Source organism: Suncus etruscus, chromosome 13, assembly GCF_024139225.1.
Source record: "Suncus etruscus isolate mSunEtr1 chromosome 13, mSunEtr1.pri.cur, whole genome shotgun sequence".
Taxonomy (NCBI): Eukaryota; Metazoa; Chordata; class Mammalia; order Eulipotyphla; family Soricidae; genus Suncus; species Suncus etruscus.
The window spans coordinates 67790647-67807557 of NC_064860.1; the positions used below are offsets into that span (position 1 = coordinate 67790647).

The 16911-nt window shown below is 33.7% G+C and overlaps 1 non-coding gene across 1 annotated transcript; it reads left to right on the top strand.

Annotated features, from left to right (window-relative positions):
- The first annotated feature begins 5481 nt into the window (after positions 1-5481).
- LOC126026974 (small nucleolar RNA SNORA51) lies at positions 5482-5614 on the top strand. Its single transcript, XR_007502155.1, has one exon. It is a non-coding gene; the product is annotated as a small nucleolar RNA SNORA51 (small nucleolar RNA).
- Positions 5615-16911: the final 11297 nt, after the last annotated feature.

Sequence of the window (16911 nt, forward strand, 5' to 3'; positions counted from 1 at the left end):
GCCAAATGTGATCCATGAACTTGTCCACTAGAAACTGAATGGAAGCCATCAACTCATTTTACAAAGGTCAACAAAGAGCAATCAAAGGTTAATGGCTTTCTGTCACCATCCACCCAAGCTAGGTGCAAAAGTCAACAGGAGGTTAGAGGCTCTGCATCCCATTACCTATCCCAGGAGCTATCTGGTCCCCTACTAAAAAGCAATTTACGCAGTGCAAAATTGAAAGTACCGCACAATTTGTTGTTCTCAATGTTGCTTTTAAAAATGCCTAAAAGTTTCTTAAGTGACATATTTGATGGACTGGACTGTCTGCTAAGTGTTGGATAGGTTTGCAGGAACAGTAGTAAGAGAATAATAAAGAGAAAGGCCAGCTTTTGTTAAATGAGATGAATCAACATCAATATATGACAAATACTCAAGTTGAAAAGCTCATCCAACTGCTTTTAAATGAAAACATAAAAGTATTTTCAAGAAGTGTTTTCTTTCACAAAGTAATCATAAATTAATATAATAATCAGCTATGGATTTATATAAAATGTACTTTTCTGAATATAATATTAGAAAAAATGGGGCCGGAGAGACAGCATGCAAATAAGGCGTTTGCCTTTCATGCAGAAGCATGGTGGTTCGAATCCCAGCATCCCATTTGTTCCCCCGTGCCTGCCAGGGGCGATTTTCTGAGCATGGAGCCAGGAGTAACCCCTAAGTGCTGCAGGGTGTGACCCAAAAACTAAAAAAAAAAGTTCAATGAAAAGCCATCAATTAAAAACCATTTCATATTAGCATAGTATACTTATATAAATATTTGTTTTAAAAAATAACTTCTAATTAGGGTGCCAAAAGAATACAGTGAGTAGGATGCTTTTTACCAAGAGCCCCTGATCATTGGTACCCCTGATAATCTCCAAAACCAAACCCTGCCAGAATTGATCCTGACTATAGTGTCATATATAACCCTTGAGTACCATGTATGTGCTTCCTCTAGGGGTGGGTGGAAACCTACCTAAAAAATAACTTCCTCAGATAATTCTATTAATATTTTTATATAAATTATTTAAAATTTAGGAAAGTTTTACTTTAAAATTAATAGAAAGCAAAAATAAAAATTGTGGGTAAAGTCCAACCTCGAACATGTCCAATGCATAGATAATATCCAATCGTCTAGTAATTCTTAATGATATATTTTAAAAATAAATTTATATGAATTATGTAATGTTTATACTTCAAATAACTTGTACACCTAACAACTAACTAGCAATCAAATTATGAATAAAAAAATCTGTAGACAGCATTATTTTGACTTTCAGATCCAACAAAAATCAGTAGAAATAATATTTGAGTAGATCTTTCTGTAGGCCTCTGGGGGGAGACATAGCCTCAGAATTGATTCCTATATAGTCTCATGTTCATAACATACCTATATACAGAGGTGAACATTCAAATATAGATGTGAATGTACAGAAGAAAGTGGAATGAAAATGTGTAATTGAATCTTAAAATGTTTTAAATTCCGCTGGAGTAAAAACCTAGCATATTTTCTTTATTTAGATTTCTAGTTGCATTTTATTAACATTAAAAAATACAGATATGGCTTTAAGTGAAAAAAATAAAGCCCAGTTTGTCAGCAATGCATTTTGTGCAGAAATAATCCTTAGAATATACAAAGCCCTTAAAGAACTTGAATTATTTATTTTATAATTTAGCTTAAAGAATATCCATAATGATTCATCATATTGATATTTTTATAAATTATGTGTATTACATATTCAAAGTTAATCATGAGGAACAGAGTCATTTTTAAGACATCATGAAAATGCATCTTATACTCTGAAAATTTATATAAAAATAGATTATGTCAAAATTATAGCCTGAATATACTGAGTCAAATTATTTGAATAAACATATCAATTTGGTATTCTAACTGTGGAAATTAAAAATTTCCTATGTTAACAAATTTTCTTTTTTGTTGTTTTGTTTCGTTTTATTTTTCAGCCACATCCAGTGATGCTCAGGCTTTACTCCTGGCTATGCTTAGAAATCTCTCCTAGGGCCCTGAGAGATAGCACAGCAGCGTTTGCCTTGCAAGCAGCCGATCCAGAACCTAAGGTGGTTGGTTCAAATCCCGGTGTCCCATATGGTCCCCCGTGCCTGCCAGGAGCTATTCTGAGCAGACAGCCAGGAGTAACCCCTGAGCACCGCTGGGTGTGACCAAAAAACCAAAAAAAAAAAAAAAAAAAAAAAAAACACAATAAAAACAACAACAAAAAAAGAAATCTCTCCTAGCCTGGGGATCATAGGGACACCGGGATTCAACTGAGGTTCATCCTAGATTAGCGCATGCAAGGCAGACGTATTACTGCTTGCACCACCACTCTAGCCTGTGTTAACAATTTTTTAAATATTTAATTTAAAAAGAAAAAAGAAAATTATAGAAATATTTTATGACTCACTTAACATAAATTGAGCATCCTGTATAATTGTCATTATCTTATCAAAGCAGGAAAACTTACTATAGGCCTTACTAATAAATAAATGTAGATTTTAATTACTTACGTGCACTCCCACCAAATCCAATACTACATTGCATTTAGCTTTATATTTAATTTTTGTCTCTTTATATCCTTCGAATCAGCCAGTTCTGTTCCTTTAATTTTAATAGAAATTTTCATTTGTTTCTAAAGAAAAAAACAAACCATTGATTTTCACTTATTATTTATCATCACAATGTGTTTTGTCAAATTCTCACTAAGTTTAATATTAAAAATGATCAGAAGGAATAAACATATTTGTTTAAAAATACACAATTTTTAGGATCATTTAATACAGAAAAATTTGATCCTGTATATCATATACACTAATCATATTTATTTACTTTTCACTTATCTTAGAAGTAAGTATAGTTTAATCCTAATTTATTTGTGAAAAATCAATACTCCTAGAAGTCCGTACACACAAATTTCATAACTATTTAAAGGAAGGTGGAAAATAGTGTAATCCATATAGTTTAAATAATCTTAAATTTATGAATATTGTCAACACCTAGAGATGATTAGTTTTATACAATGGCAGACTAACTCCTGAAGAACGAACACACATTCTTTTTAACTACCGTAGTTTCAAAAAGCACACTCTCAAAAATTGTTGTCTATTACCAAGAATTAGTTCTACATCTAAATCCATAATTTGTGCATAAGTTTTGTTTCTCCACCAAAAAGTGCAAAAAATCACTCTTATATGTAAGTCCTGTTCTTATGTTTTATTAATTTCAGGAAGAATCTAAATTCTCCTGAACAGTAGTCTGACTTTACCCTGTAAAATATTCTTCCATTAACTGTTTGTGGGAGCTGGAGCAATAGGTCTTTTGCTTTGCACACAGTTGACCCAGGACGACTCTGGGTTTGATCCCTGGCATCCAATATAGTCCCCCAAGCCAGGAGCGATTTCTGAGCTTATATACAGAGATTACCACCTAAGTACCATCTGCTATGTCCCACAAAAACAAACAAAATGTTTGTGGGGGGATATAAAATCAAATAAGAGAGGCAGTTGGGAGACACCTCTCCTAATCTGTTCAGGACAGTTATTCTGTTTTTATTCATTGTTTATCTCCATTATTACTTTTTAATTAATATCTTTATTTAAGCACCATATTATAAATATGCTTGTAGTTGGGTTTCAATTATAAAATGCACACCACCCTCATTAGTGCAACATTCCTACCACCAATGTTCCTCATCTCCCTCGTCCCTATACGTAGACTGTATTTGAGACAGGCATTCTATTTCTCTCACTCTCTACCATTGGAGGCCAGTTATTCTTAATCAACCACATTAATTATTCAATTTAAAGGTCCAAAAAAAAGTTTTTGCTTGGTTCTTGTGTTTTTAAGGATTATTTAAGCCATCTCGGTGGTGATAGGGGCCTCCAGTATCATTCCAGGTGATGTTTCATTGAACCTATGTCATGTGGTGCTGAAGATTGTTCATAGCCTACAACCTAATAGCTATACTATCTCTTGTTCTCTTGCCTACAAGTTTAAGACAGTCATTCATAGAAGTTCTCCTACAGTTTATTGTCACCAGGTTATAAGAAAATCTGAGCTTCCCATTATTAACTGAGTGTTAATTTATCCAGTAAGCTATATCATTGTATTATACAGTCATAGAAAATTCTTTTGTTTTTTGGTTTTTTTTTGAGCCACACCCGGCAGTGCTCAGGGGTTACTCCTGGCTGTCTGCTCAGAAATAGCTCCTGGCAGGCACGGGGGACCATATGAGACACCGGGATTCGAACCAACCACCTTTGGTCCTGGATCGGCTGCTTGCAAGGCAAACGCTGCTGTGCTATCTCTCCGGGCCCCGTGAAAATTCTAATTCACGTGATATATACATAACCAGATTATAAAGTCCATGACAATAAAAATGTTACATAAAGTTATTATCAAATGCTCATGATATCTATTTTTATTAACATCTCCTGTTGATTTTCAGTTGGGTGTGTGGTTCAAATAAAGTGTCTAAGTATGTATTACTGGTTGTACCATATGATAATGTACATTTCTTGGGCTAACTTGTCTCTCTTGGGAAACTCTAGGGTCAGATCTGTCAGTGTTGCAGGGTTGCTTCTGCTATTTCTTAGGGGGCAATATTGTACAAGAGTCCAGTGAGTACAAAGAAAATGCCTTAATCATATACTTGCTTTTTGTCCCCTGTAGTTATTTATTTTGCTCAACTAATACCCAAGAGTTTATGAAGAATTCCCTATAGTCATTGAAATTGAAAGAAATTTTGACTGATTTAAAGGTATTCCTGTCCCTTTGGTGAGCTTCATGTCGGGAGCTGGAACCTCCAGTCCTCCTCTATTTTGTCTTTGAGAATCATTACACAATTTTTTTTCATTTTTCTCAAAACCCATAGATGAGGGAGATCATTCTGTTTATCTCTCTCCCCCTGACATATTTTACTCAACATAATAGATTCCATATACATCCATGTATAGGAAAATTTTGTGACTTCATCTCTTCTGATGGCTGCATAATATTTCATTGTATATATGTACCACATTTTCTTTAACTATTCATCTATTGAGGGGCATCTAGGCTGTTTCCAGAGTCTGGCTATTGTAACCAATGCTGCAATGAATGTAGGTGTGAGAAAGGGATTTTTGTATTGTATTTTTGTGTTCCTAGGATATATCCCTGGGAGTGGTATAGCTGGATCGTATGGAAACTCAACTTCCAGCTTTTGGAGAAATCTCCATATAGCTTTCCACAAAGGTTGGACCAGTCACAGAAATAATTACAATGAGAATTATCATCACAAAATCTAACTGAATTAGGGAAGTAGAAAGCCTGTCTAGAGTACAGGCCAGTGTGGGGTGGGAAGAAAGGACACTTGGGATATTGGTCATGGGAATGTTGCACTGGTGAAGGATTATATATATGTTAAAAATCCAAAAAAAAGAAAAGAAAAGAAAAGATAAGGCCTCCCAATTCTTACCACAGGCTGTGTTCTTTACACTGACTGTATAGAAAGGGGAGGTACAGTAAATGCACCCCATATACACTTCAACACAGGCCCTTTGCCTGGTCTGTATTGTGAGTTGGGGGACAAAAAAATAAAGATATTCCTGTAACATATGCTTTCAGAACAGAAAATGCTAAAGCTATTGATTTTCAAGAAATGCACCTACATATTCACTTCACTTTGAAAGTAAAAGACAAAATGTTCAATTTTATAAATTTCATGATTCACGGACAATAATTCACCTGGATGGACATAAGCAGAATAAAGATGATATAAAACTTTGTGATAATAAAATATGGGAATGAAGTTTGTTCTAAGAGAACAAATATAACAATATTGGTCTCTGATTACTTTAGTAGAAGAAATTCAACCATTAATTGGGTACTATGTTTTATGGATACCAGTAACTTTTTCTTATACTCTGTCACAGTTCAACATGTTTATAACTAAAGTAGTCATGAGGAAGATTATGCATAAATTCAGGTCATAGGTTTTTATCATCAAGGCAGCCACTGCTAATGGCCCAGCAGCAGAGATCATCATTCTCACTACCAGATTATCTCTATCAGAGATTGTCACTAAGTCTTTTGTAATAACACTTTATTATAAAGTTGATTGCATTATACAGCTTCTAGCACTGAAATGGCAATATTATTTATGTATTGGCAGACATTTTCTTTCAATTTAAATCAATATTTGTGAAATCTCTTATTAGTAGGTAGGTTCTTTATATAGGTATATATTCATGACCGATAAGCATTCCAAAAACTACCTCTGAATGCAGTGATTGGGAACAAGCATTCATACCATAGTATAAGAACAACAATTGTGAGCATATATAGTTCTATAATAAAATAAAGCCTTCCTACAGAGTAATTTAAATTTATAGATCTACTTAAAATTATAACTGTTGAGTCATAAGGAAACTGTACACAGTGAGTGTTCACTGAGATGGCTAAATAAATGCCACAGAGAGGTCACAGTGAAGACTCATTTGCTAATTTTTATTATTTGTTTTCTTTGGGCCACACCAGTAGTGCTTAGGAGTTACTCCTGGCTCTGCTCTCAGAAATCTCTCCTGGCTTGGGGGAACATATGGGATGCCAGGGATCGAACCCATGTTTGTCCTAAGGCAGCCTTGTGCAAGGCAAACATACTACTGCTATGCTACCACTTTGGTCCCTCATATGCTAATTTTTATAGTTAAATTTCTTTATTTTAGACAGTATGGTTTGCAGTGAGATTTTTGGTAATATTTATTCCTGGCAATCAATATTTCACTATAAATATAAAATTACACTTCAAACTCATCATCAGTTTTCCAACCTCCTTAAAGCCTCCCAATTAGAAAGTAGGATTACTCAATATTTTGTTCAGTACTACTTGGAAATAAGAATCAAGATCATGGAATGATGCATAGCTGCAACAACTGGCTGAACAATTCACAAAGTTGAGGATATGAAGCGTAATGTTGATGAACTTATATGGCAACATCAGTGATTCATAGGGGATTTCTGTTCAAGTAAGATAGACCATGAGGGTTTTGTTTTGTTTTGCTTTGTTTTTGCTATTTGGAAGTCTTTCAAGAATTACATGAGTCTATGGAGATGACTACATGACCAAACACAGCAGAAGGCTCTGCTTCATGGGCATGACTGCCAAAGGCAACTAGAAGTATAGAGGTGGGGCAATAGGGAAAGATGTCATCCATAAATAGACCTATATGGAGTATTTAGCAGCTAAGTGTCTTGGTAGAGTTGAGTGAAGAGGCAAATTAGCTGGACCATTGGTGTGGAGGCAGTTGCAAGGCAGATTTTTGTGTGTAGCCCCAGGTCTTCAGCACATTGGGAATTTGAATTTCTCCAATTCAAAGAACTCCACATCATTTCCTAATTTTTGTTTGTTTGTTTGTTTTGTTTTGTTTTGTTTTAGGCCACACCCGGTGATGCTCAGGGGTTACTCTTGGCTATGAGCTCAGAAATCACTCCTGGCTCAAGGGACCATATGGGAAGTGCAACCTCCTGTGGGAGACCCCCCGACCCTCGGGGGTGTGGAAATGAAGGTTGCTAGTTATTAGTGGGTTCACTCGAGCAGAACCGACCTGTAAAGAAGAACTAGAGAAATTAGTAAGAAGGGCCCTCAAGACAACGCATGCTGTTCAAAAAAGGATTTATTGTCGGGGGGAATCAGCTTTTAAGGGCTGAAATACGTCAGAGGGTGTTACAAGTTTTCCACCAATTACAACTGTGAGCACTCATTAGCATAAGCTGGGGGCAGGTAATAGGGAGGGGCAAAGAGGTAGACCTGAGCACATGTTTATACTAAGAGAGTTTATATAGAAAACACAAGATCCAAACAGAGTCCCACAAATTCCACTCAGCAAGCACAAATAAAACATCAGCTGTAATCCTAGTAACCTTTTGCTAACACAAAGACAAGTGGCTCTATATTTTTCTTTCTGGCTGGATGTATTAAGCTGCTTTGAATTACTTTAGTATTTGTCTATTTCCTTTGTTCTCAAGGCATGGGCGCCTTTGGTCACGTGGGTGACCAGATTAGAATTACTGAGGTGTCCTATGTTCTAGGTTTCATTAGCTAGGCTCCCCACAGGGAAGTCCAGGGATCAAACCATGGTCCGTCCTAGAATAGTGTGTGCAAGACAAATAATGCCTTACCGTTTGTGCCACTGCTTGGGCCCCAATATTTTAACATTTAAATAAATATTTAAATTATAGGTATAAATAATATCTTTTATAAACAAAATATAATTATTTTAGCTTTAGTGGTCAAATTTCTTTGCTATGCTTACTTCATGAATGGATAAGGGTGATTCAGAGAAATGTCATACCAAATGTTCACAGCTAAAGTTTACTAACACAATGCTTTAACTTCAGAATTCCTGTTTACTGAAGTATAGAAACTTTAATTAAAAATGTAAACAAATAAAAATTTGGAACATTAAAGAGTGTTTCCTTGAAAAAGTTTAAAATTGTGGAAATATAGTTATTTACTAATCACAAAAGTAATTGTTAAAAATCTTGTTAGTCATATTAATGATTGTTTATGTTGATCTTGAAACTAATATGTTATAGCATATATTATATTTTCTGTTATAATATATTACATCAATATAATTAATATATTCAATGCATTTAAATATATTAATATATAATATAATGTGACTAATATATTATAAACATTATAATATAATATATTTATACATAAACAAAATATAATATATGTAATGCAATGATATATTTTGAGAAAAATTGTATTTAATTATTGTATTTAATTATATTTGTATTAAATTAAATATGTTATATTTGTATTGTATATAAAGTATGTTTTATATGATATAAGTATATAGCATATAAGTATATAAGTTTCTAATATTACATTTATAAAAGTTATAATTTATAATTATAAGTAATATTATATAATAATATATATTATAAATTATAATATGTAAAGTTATAATTTATAACGTTATTAAGGATACCACTTTAATGTACTTGCTCACCTTAAATTAATTAGTTAATTTCTTTTAGCATCAAATACAATTTTTCTATTCAGAATATCATAGTCACAATTTACTGTCCACATGGAAACTTAGCTTTAGGATGGTGATTGAATTTATGCTAATTTCCCACCTTACTGCTACAGCTACTCTAATTGTCAGTGGGACATTTTGTCAGAAATTCTTACTTCATTTTAAGAGTCATAAAGAGTGACATTTAAATGATTTAAATTGTGTTAACAGATAACAAACTATAATTCAGCATTAACTCTTAAAATTTAGAATAACACTTCTAAACACATGAGGCAAAATATAGAGTATTTATCAAGCTTGGCAACTAATTACTTATGTGATTTGGGACAAATAATTTAACCTTTCTGTTCTTTCATTTCCATCTGTTAATTTGCATTATATAAATTATATATATAAAATATATATAATATATTATATTATATATAATATATAATATATATAATAAATATAATAAATATATATAATAAATTTGGACTTTAACATTCTAATATTGAAAAGGAAATAAATAGAATCATCTGAAAAAAGAGGATAATGATATAGTGATTGTCAGTTAAACAGGTTAAATGTTTGATATAAAAAGAAGCATATTTTAGCATTATAATTTAATGAGGTCAGATTTATCTATTATGCAAAATCATACAAACATAAGTATAAAATTATAAATAAAATTTTTGTTTAATATAAAATGGGAAACAAAACTTTTTATCATCAACCTAATATGGGAAAAGCAAAGAAACATAATGGTTTATTAAGCAACAATGTTAGGATGCGATATATTTATCAAAGATAAGCAAAAATTCTACAATACTTTTTTATGGAGCTTTGTTTTCTTTTCTTTTTTATATTTTAAAATAATAGTTTTCAAGCAAATTTTATCAGGGGGTATTGTATGTTTGGTATTAGTGCTTCTCAAATTTCTTATTTTATGTTATTAAATTTATCTACTACTCATAAATATTCATTGGTAAAATGTTAGATGCAATGTATTAGAATTTTTTCGTTTTTTGGATGGTGCTAAACTTATCAGCTCTGAGGGTATATTCCTGGTTTTGTGCTCATGAATCACTCCTGTCAGGGCTCAGGGTACCCAATACTGATATAAATGATCAAACTCAGGTCACGCTGGAGAATAAATGATAACAAGACTGAATCCAAACAAACTCTTACATCTATAAAGCACATATTTTATCTTTTGATATTCATACCAGTCCTTTACCGATTTTATTTGGTAAATATTCTACACAATTGTATGGTCTTTTTATTAATAGATTAAAAAGCTGATTTTAAATTTTCAGTCATTTATTCATTTATCAATATGTTTTGACCTAGTGGGTTTTATGGGAAAATCATCATTTATATTCTTATAATAAAGATAATGTGACTTAAACCTTAATTAATGTTAGGAAACATATTCATTTTACAATTATATTCCTGTGTACACAAAATGCTGTGGACATTGCTGTAAATTATTCTTACAAATATTGAAGCATGGATAGGAGCAGTTGTGCAAGTGGTAAGGCGTTTGTCTTATAGGCAGCTAACCTAGGACAGACCACATTTTGATCCCCTGGGGTCCCAGATTACTCCCTAAGCCAAGGACGATTTCTGAGCACATAGCCAGGAGTAACACCTGAGAGTCACTGGGTGTGGCCCAAAACAAACAAACAAACAAAAATATTGAAACATACACTACTAAAGCTAATAGTTAAGTAAAAGACAGTGTATGCAAGTATGCCTGAATTACACAAGAAATATACATATAATGCATGTTATGATGACATGAAATTTAATTTAATAAACAATGTTTTTAAGGAATTGCTTTAGCATTATGTACACAAATATTCATGCTAATACACTCTACTAACTTAAATTTTCTTCAAAAATAAAAGATTGTCTCTAAGTAGACTATATGCTAGACTAGTTAATATACTAACAAAGAATAAAAATATTAGCACTAAATATCTGCTATAGAATCTTTGAATGTGTGACTTAATTTTTTATAAATGATAGATGTCTGAGATATTGAATCATATCTTACTTCAAATTCATTTTATAGTATCATGGAATAAGACAATGTTTGTTAAAAAATTGCCTTAGCAAACCTAGTTACTAATCTTCCATAAAGACTCTTAATACTAATTCTATTTATCTATAATTTATTCTTATCCTTTTGACACAATGTATAATAGAAACAAAGGCACATCAGAATTTAGGAAAGATGTTTGTAGGCCTAGACTTGACAAACACTAACTTTGTGATGCAAAACAACTTCAATTTCAAACTATCTGAGCTTCATATTATCATCAGTAACAATATAGATTTTTTTATTATTTGAACTAATGAAGTGAGTGTCAAGAATATTCTATCACAATTTACACAAATTGATTTTAGTAAATAATATAAACATTTTAAAAATATTTAGAAATGTAGCATCAGTTTAAAAACATTAAAAACATTTTGTACTAAAGGTGGTTAATTAATTTATTTTTGTTTTTAATCACCTCCAGTGATACTTAGTGATTATTTCTGGCTTTATTCTTACAGAATACTTCTGTCAGTATTCAAGTGATCATGTGAAGTACTCATATAAGGCTTAGTAGATCACATGCAATACAGAAAAGCACTTGCAATGTATTTTCAGGCCGATATTTAATTTTTTAAGTAGCCAAAATAGAACCAAAATGAGGAAAGTAATAAAACTTATCATTTACTCATTTTCCCATAGAAAATAAAATATAGCATATTCATTAATATACTCATATTTCAAGGGTTTATAGAGATATCAAAATATTTATACAATGCCCTTATAAATAGCCAGTTATATCATTGTATTTAATAATTAATTTGTTTTATCCACTATTTTATAACATTGTTAAAAATTCCTAATTATAAATTCTATATTTAATTAAAGTATATTAGTATAATTGTTAAACTGTAGATTCATTTAATATATTTTATTGTAGATTAAGGAATAGTTCCCAATTATTCTCTAATCTTGACATTTACACTTGTGTTTTTCAGATCACTTATTATAGATAGGGCAGGATAATTTTATATTTATGATTAGACTCAGTAAAAGCAATGGATATCATTTGTTTGATTCTATTATGAATATGTGAACATAATCTAGATGGCAGAATTCCCAAATAAGCTTTCAAAATGATAAAGAAAACTAATGTTGGAGTAACTTTACTAAAATAAATTTAAGGTTAATTTCTAACAATAAATAACTGAAATATTCACTAGCAATATACAAGCAATTGAATTGTGTCAGTAGAGATGCAAACTTAGAAATAGTTTATAGGAAGAGGAAACAAAAAAAGAAATAGTTTATGTTTATGTTCTACACTCAGGGATCAGTCCCAGACATTTAGGGGGACCATACAGAGTACCAGGGATAAAACCTAGTGTCCTATCTGCTTTACTATTATTATGGCTCCATATGATAACTTTGGAACAGTTATAATTCAGCTGACAAGAATCCTAAAATACTCCCTACTTTATGACCAATATAAAACACAAATCAATGAATATATACTGAAAAATTGCATTGCTTGAGTATGCACTTTAATATTTTAATGCTGGGATGAATGAAGAAGCTTGAAATCTCTCATTACTCTTGTTTCTCTCTGCTTCTATCTCTGTCTCCTTTATTTCTTTTTTAATTTGTTTCTGAGCCATGTCCAATAATGCTCAAGGTTGGTACATATGGTGCTGCACTCAGAAATTACATTCCCATCACCAATGTCTCAAATCTCCCTCCTCCCCACCCAACCCCCACCTGTACTCTAGACGGGCTTCCTATTTCCCTCGGACATTCTCATTATTAGGATAGTTCAAAACATAGTTATTTCTCTAACTAAACTCATCCCTGTTTCCGGTGAGCTTCATGAGGTGAGCTGTAAATTCCAGCTCTTTTCTCTTTTGTGTCTGAAAATTACTATTGCAAGAATGTCTTTCATTTTTCTTAAAATCCATAGATGAGTGAGACCATTCTGCATCTTTCTCTCTCTGACTTATTTCACTCAGCATAATAGATTCCGTGTACATCCATGTATAGGAAAATTTCATAACTTCATCTCTCCTGACAGCTGCATAATATTCCATTGTGTATATGTACCACGTTTCTTTAGCTATTCATCTGTTGAAGGGCATCTTGGTTGTTTCCAGAGTCTTGCTATGGTAAATAGTGCTGCAATGAATATAGGTGTAAGGAAGGGGTTTTTGTATTGTATTTTTGTGTTTCTAGGGTATGTTCCTAGGAGTGGTATAGCTGGGTCATATGGGAGCTCAATTTCCAATTTTTGGAGGAATCTCCATATTGCTTTCCATAAAGGTTGAACTAGACAGCATTCCCACCAGCAGTGGATAAGAGTTCCTTTCTCTCCACATCCCTGCCAACACTGCTTGTTCTCATTCTTTGTGATGTGTGCCAATCTCTGGGGTGTGAGGTGGTACCTCATAGTTGTTTTGATTTGCATCTCCCTGATGATTAGTGATGTGGAGCTGCAATAAATAAGAGAGAACACGCGGAAATGGAAGCACATACCGTGCCCATGGATTGGCAGGATTAACATAATTAAAATGGCTATACTCCCCAAAGCATTGTACAGATTTAATGCAATCCCTCTAATTATACCCATGGCATTCTTCAAAGAAGTGAATCAGGCACTTTTGAAATTTATTTGAAACAATAAACACTCTAGAACAGCAAAAGCGGTCCTGAGAGGAAAATTTATAGCTCTACAAGCACACATCATAAAGAAAGGAGGGGCATACCTGAATAACTTAATGATGCAGCTCAAAAAATTAGAAAATGACCAACAAAAGGAACCAAAAATAGGAAGACAGAAGAAAATAACAAAGCTGAAAGCAGAACTCAATGAATTGGAAAACCAAAAAACAATCCAAAAGATCAACGAAAGCAGAAGTTGGTTCTTTGAAAAAAATAAACAAGATTGATAGACAATTGGCAAAACTCACAAAGAAAGAGAGAGAAATCTGATAACCCATATTAGAAATGAAAAGGGGGAGATCACGACAGATATTGCAGAGATCCAAAGGGTAATAAGAGACTACTTCGAGAAAATTTATGCTACTAACCATGAGAACCTAGAAGAAATGGAAAAATTCTTGGACACATAACTTTTCACATTTAAGTAAGGATGATGTAGCATATCTAAACACCCCCATCACTACTGAGGAAATTGAAACTGTAATCAAACATTTGCCCAAAAAAGAAAAGCCCAAGCTCAAATGGATTTTCTAGTGAATTTTTCAAATCTTTCAAGAGGAGCTATTACCAATCCTAGCTAGGCTCTACCATGAAATTGAAAAAACAGGAACACTCCCAAACAGCTTTTATGAAGCCAATATCACCTTGATACCGAAACCAGACAGAGATGCTGCCAAAAAAGAAAATTGATGAATGCTGATGCAAAGATTTTCAACAAAATCCTGGCAAATAGGATCCAATGCATCATCAAGAATATCATACACTATGACCAAGTAGATTTCATCCCAGGAATGCAAAGATGGTTTAACGTCCATAAATCTGTCAACATCATACACATCAACAAGAAGAAATATAAAAATCACATGATCATATCAATAGTCGCAGAGAAAGCACTTGATAAGATCTAACGCCCATTCTTGATCAAAACTCTCAGCAAGATGAAATTAAAGGAACCTATCTCAATTTAGTTAAAGCCATCTACCACAAGCCAATGGAAATTTTTATCCTCAATGGAGAAAAACTAAAAGCCTTTCCTCTAAATTCTGGTTCAAGACAAGGCTGTCCGCTCTCACCATTCCTCTTCAACATAGTACTGGAAGTTCTTTCTATAGCGATCAGGCAAGAAAAAGATATCAAGTGAATCCAGATAGGAAAGGAAAAAGTCAAGCTCTCATTGTTTGCAGATGACATGATACTCTACTTAGAAAACCCCAAAGATTCTACCAAAAAGCTTCTAGAAACAATAGACTCATATAGCAAGGTGGCAGGCTATAAAATTAACACACAGAAATCAATGGCCATTTTATACACCAATAAAGACAGGGAAGAGATGGACATCAAGAAGGCAATGCCATTCACAATAGTGCCACACAAATTCAAATATCTTGGAGTCAACTTGACCAAAGACGTGAAGGACCTATACAAAGAAATCTATAAAGCCCTGCTCCAAGAAATAAGAGAGGATACATGGAAATTGAAACACATACCCTGCTCATGGATTGCAGGATTAACATCATTAAAATGGCAATACTCCCCAAATCATTATACAGATCTAATGTGATCCCCTTAAAAATACCCATGACATTCTTCAAAGAAGTGGATCTAACACTTATGAAGTTCATCTGGAACAACAAACACCCTCGAATAGCTAAAGCACTCCTAGGAAAAAGAAAAATGGGAGGCATTAATTTCCTCAACTTTAAACTGTACTACAAAGCAATAGTTATCAAAACATCATGGTATTGGAATAAAGACAGACCCTCAGATCAGTGGAATAGGCTTGAGTTCTCAGAGAACATTCCCCAGACATACAATTACCTAATTTTTTTTTTTTTTTTTTTTTTTGGTTTTTGGGCCACACCCGGTGACGCTCAGGGGTTACTCCTGGCTATGCGCTCAGAAGTCGCTCCTGGCTTGGGGGACCATATGGGACGCCGGGGAATCGAACCGCGGTCCGTCTCCTAGGCTAGCGCAGGTAAGGCAGGCACCTTACCTCCAGCGCCACCGCCCGGCCCCAATTACCTAATTTTTGACAAAGGAGCAAGAAATCCTAAATGGAGCAAAGTAAGCCTCTTCAACAAGTGGTGCTGGCAGGACTGGTTAGCCACTTGCAAAAAAGTGAACATAGACCCCCAGTTAACATCATGTACAAAGGTAAAATTTAAATGGATTAAAGACCTTTATATCAGACCTGATACCATAAGGTATATAGAACACCACGTCGGTAAATCACTCCATGACATTGAGACTAAAGGCATCTTCAAGGAGGAAACTGTACTTTTTAATCAAGTGAAAGCAGAGATCAACAGATAGAAATACATTGAACTGAGAAGCTTCTGCACCTCAAAGAAAATAGTGCCCAGGATACAAGAGTCACCCACCGAGTGGCAGAAACTATTCACCCAACACCTATCAGATAAGGGGCTAATATCCAAAATATACAGGGCACTGACAGAACTTTAGAAGAAAAAAAAAACATCTAATCCCATCAAAAAATGGGGAGAAGAAATGAACAGACACTTTGATAAAAAATAAATACAAATGGCCAAGAGGCACATGAAAATATGCTCCTCATCACTAATCATCAGGGAGATGCAAATCAAAACAACAATGAGATACCACCTCACACCACAGAGATTGGCACACATCACAAAGAATGAGAACAATCAGTGCTGGCGGGGATGTGGAGAGAAAAAAATTTCTTATCCACTGCTGGTGGGAATACAGTCTAGTCCAACCTCTATGGATAGTGATATGGAGATTCCTCCAAAATCTGGAAATTGAGCTCCAATTCAACCCAGCTATTCCACTCCTAGGTATATACCCTAAGAACACAAGAATACAAAAACCCCTTCCTCAGGCCTATATTTATTGCAGCACTATTCACAATAGCCAGGCTCTGGAAACAACCAAGATGCCCTTCAACAGAAGAATGGCTAAATAAAGTGTGGTACATATACACAATGGAATATTATGCAGCCGTCAGGAGATATGAAGTCATGAAATTTTCCTATACATGGATGTACATGAATCTATCATGCTGAGTGAAATAAGTCAGAGGGAGAGAGAGACGTAGAATAGTCTCACTCATCTATGGGTTT